Raw genomic sequence first — 4558 nt, forward strand, 5'->3', positions numbered from 1 at the left:
CCCCCCCCCCTCCCCCATAAAAGCGTTACGTAATTTATGGACGATCCCCATGTGCTGAATCTACCCTACAAATTTCAAAGCAATCGGTCAAACCGTTTTTGAGATATCATGCCGGCCAATTCGAAAAACGTCGTTTCGAGAAAAACGCGTTTGAAAGTTCGAAAACGACCAATGAAGTAAACTTAGTCGTTCTAATAGCTGTAACTTTTCAAATCACTTCGAACATTGGAATATCACTTCGCCAGCATATTCTACACATGTGCAGGAATAAATTTAGGCAACAAAAAAAAAATCGATTTTTTCGACCAGACACACGGGGTGACCCCCTTAAAAGTAAATGATGCAAAGAACATTAAACAGTAATTAAATTCCAAATAGTTAACTTACGATGAATATAAGGAAAAACTTCAGTAGTTAAAAGTGAAGCAAAGACAAGTCCCTTACGAAACATTAGCGGTTTTCCCTCTCCTTTCTGTATAATAAATTACAATTATATAATTTAGTATTTAATTATTGTAATTTAATAATATTTCATCATTTTTAAGTTTGATGTTACCTTTGCAAAAAAACACGGTACAACGCTTCTCCATGTTTTTTTCCTTCTTCGACCTCATCGACTAGACTTTTTTTCGACGCATCCTTTTTGGCCCAGGAAGACTGCCAGATGCCCGGTCCTTCGTAATATTCTATTATTTTTGCGAAGATGGCACAAAAAAACACATTTTCTTTTCCTGAATAAACTTTCAAATATGCCTCCTCAATCAGTCGTGCCCATCTATAACCATACTCTTTCTGGTAGAATTTTTTATTAAACTCTTTAAGATGAGTTATCGGGGTATATGTTATTCTGTGTATTTGTTTGAACATTGCCCTTAATTCATTAAAAGAGATGTCCATATGGTGTAAAACTTTTTTCATCAATGTAATCAATTGAATACCATTGTCTGCAGTGGCGCTTAATAAAGAATCGTACAGGAGTGACTCTTTATTTTTAAAAAAAGGTTCATCTTTAGATTGACGACGTACAATTTCAACGTACTCGTTGACGATGATTGCGAAAAGTGGATGCAAAATATTGCTACAGTTATTTTTTTGGTTATTTAGCTGGGATACGCATTTATTTATACATTCTGGATGCGGACTTTCAAATGCTTGTTTCCATCCTACTGTAAGGATTAGAATGTCTCTGTATTGCTTTGATCTGAAATCCCTCATTAACTTGGCCTCATTATTTATCACAGCTCTGCATAAAGTCAGAGCCAAAAAAGCAGTCAATCTCATTAATGTCGCTTGATCTTTCCAGATGTTATCTGTATCCCAGTGCTTCATAATACTTCTGATAGCATTTCCGAAGCGGCTGTTCACCTGTTAAAAATGTGCAATTAACTTAATTTTTAAAGCTTAACAAATAGAAATTGCAGGCTTCGAAGTGCTCTATCGGGGTGGCGATTCAGCAGACGATTTCAAATTCCCGGTCAAGTTTTTCACTTTTTCCGGTCAACTAAAAGTAACATATGCATATTTTCCGCAAAATGCAAACATTTACTTTAACTCGATCCGGTTATCGTGGGTCGTTTCAGCCCCATGCATTTTTTCAATAAGTAAATGAATTTTCTGGAGGTGGGTCTGTTTATCACTAAAAATAAAATATTTGTTAAAATTTTTTGCAATCTTTATGATGTTCCCTTAAAGATGAAGTGCTCAAGAGTGTACAGGAATTTTACCAGATTTTTTATTAATAATTGAGTGTTTTAACATGCCTTGGGTCTAAAAAGACCCATGATAACCTGAGAAGGTGCAAAAAAGCGATAACCTGACCGGGTTAATTCTTGACGTTACAAACAAACAAAAAATTGCAATATCAATTAATTTTGAAACAAATACTTAAATTATCCATTAAAAATATCAATTATTAACGAAAAATGGAATAGTTCAACTTTCAGTTAACAAAATTAATTTACAGCAAAAAACCGTATTTTCAACAAAATAGTTCAATCTTCAAGCAAAGTGATGAATTTTCAAATATAATGATGAATTTTTAATTAAAATAAGTTAAATTTTCAGTTAAAAAAATTACTTTCCACACAAAAAAAATACTTTCCAAAAATAGTTACATTTTTGAACAAAGTTATGAATTTTCAAATAAAATTGTCAATATTTAACTGGAATAGTTTGATTTCAAACCAGAAAGATACATTTTTAACTGAAATGATTAATCTTTCAAAACTAGAGTAATTGAATTTTTGACCAAAAAGATTAATCTTCAATCAAGAGAATTAATTCACACAAAAAGACGAATTTTTAACTAAAAAAGATGTTTTTTTCAGAGAAAAACTGAATAATTACATTTTTAGTCAGAAAATTAATATTCATCCAAAGATATAAATTTTTAACTAAAATTATGGAATATTCAACTGGAATGATAGTTACATTTTCAGTTAAAAAAAAGAAATGCAAAACAAAAACATCCAACTAAAAAAGAAGTTTTCGATCAAACAGCTCAGTTTTCAACGAAGGAAATGAATTTTTAATTAAAACCATGAACCTTCAAGTAAAATATATTAATTTTTAACAAAAGCATTGAACTTTTAACCAAATAATTTTATTTCGAATCTAAAAGATATATTTTAAACGAAAAAGATAAATATTTAAATGGAATACTTAAATTTTTAACCGAAAAGAAGAATTTTTAAACAAGAGGATCAACCTTCAAATAAAAACCAATTTAAAAAAATGGAATAGTTCAATTTTGAGTTAAAGGAATAGATTTTCTACCAAACTGATGAATTTTCAATCAAAATTATGAAGATTCAACTGAAATGTAGTTGAATTTTATGCCAAAAAGATGAATTGTTAATCTTAAAGCTTAATTTTATGCAAAAGGCGAATTTTTCACAAAATAGATAAATTTTCGAACTAGTTTAATTTCTGAATAAAAATATCTATTTTAAACTAAATAGTTGAAGTTTTAACAAAAAAGATAGTTTCAGCAAAATAGTTGAATTTTCTACAGGAATATTTATATTTTTATCAAAAAAAAATTGATTCTCAACAAAGTAGTTGCATTTTCAACCAGAGATGAATATCGAAAGAACATTATGAATTTAAAAAAACTCCAGTTCCAAGTGAAATTATATTTCTTTATCTAAAGTCCCCTTCCTATAATAAAAACACCAACTATTTTCTAAAATTCCCTCGTCCAAGTCAGCTTCCAAGTCAGTTCCGAACGTGATAAATCCATTTTCTGACAAAATTGAGAAAATTATAAAAGGTTTTTCTTATAATAGAGAACAATAAACATTTAATAATAAATTCTGATTTAATTAAAGTAAATTGAGATAATCTGAAAAATCTGCGACTGTAAAAAAAGCAGAATAATTGTAAATAAAGCAGGAAATGACCCCCGGTCACTTCCTGGTCAAGTCGCCACCCTGACGGAATAATCTAGAATTTTCACCGAAAGCTTTTATTCAGAAAATTGACACATTTTCTATCCAAAAAGATGAATTTTCAGAAGAAGACAATTGAAAAATTATTTTTTCAACCAAAAAAGTGACTTCTCTAATAAAAGAGGAATTTTTTATCCAAAAGGATGAATTTTCTATTTTTAAAATGTGCATTTCCAGTTCGAATTTAATAAAAAAAAACGTGAAAAATTAAAAGTTTTTTGAAAGCAACGGGGAAAAGAGGGATTCTTTATAAAAAAAAGGGAAATAAGAGAAAAAGTAAAAAGACTCTAATTGAATTTGAATGCAATTCGATTTTAAACGTTTTCGACTTAAAAAGGTGCAAATGTTAATAAAATTTAATATTTGAGAGCACATTTTTTTAAACAACATAAACTTTTTTAAAAGTCAAATTGTGCAACAAATTGCACAAGAAGGCTTTAAAAAATATGGTTAAATTTTTTTTTAACAAATGTACAAGAAAGACAATTTGTGTAATTTCACAAAAGGAGTTTATATGAAAGAAAATTTTTACTAAATAACATAGTAAATGGCTCATCAGTGAAAGTTATATGACAATGGAAAGAGTGAAATATATAAATAAACCACCTCGCTCTCTTTTGTTTATTGTTTATCCATCTTTTTTCATACTACCAGGATCCAACATATTTCAAGATCATTCAGGATTCCTCATCAGGACAATTTTTATTCGTGGTGAAAGCTAAAAAAGTTTGGATTTAAGCACAATGATCGATTTTTCCAATAATTTTGCATAATTTGTTCCCAAAAAATGAATTATTAAAAAAATATTTCTTTCTTTTTGATAGGTATATGATACATGTAATAATGCTTTTTCAAAGAATTTTATTGCAGGTTGAGTAAATTCTCAGAATAAGTATACCTTGTACATAAAACTATAATTATATTATATTTAAATTACACTGGAATTTGACATTATGATCCGGACTGCGTTAATTCAAGTTCCAGTGTATGTAGGAATTTTACTTAATTACAATTAGAGCAGAAGAAGAGATAAAAATACAAAACGACTTTGAAGGAAGCAGGAAACTACTTTATAAAAAAATGAAAGGAAACAAAAGTTCAGAAATTGT

This window comes from Belonocnema kinseyi, chromosome 4 (assembly GCF_010883055.1).
Source record: "Belonocnema kinseyi isolate 2016_QV_RU_SX_M_011 chromosome 4, B_treatae_v1, whole genome shotgun sequence".
Classification (NCBI taxonomy): domain Eukaryota; kingdom Metazoa; phylum Arthropoda; class Insecta; order Hymenoptera; family Cynipidae; genus Belonocnema; species Belonocnema kinseyi.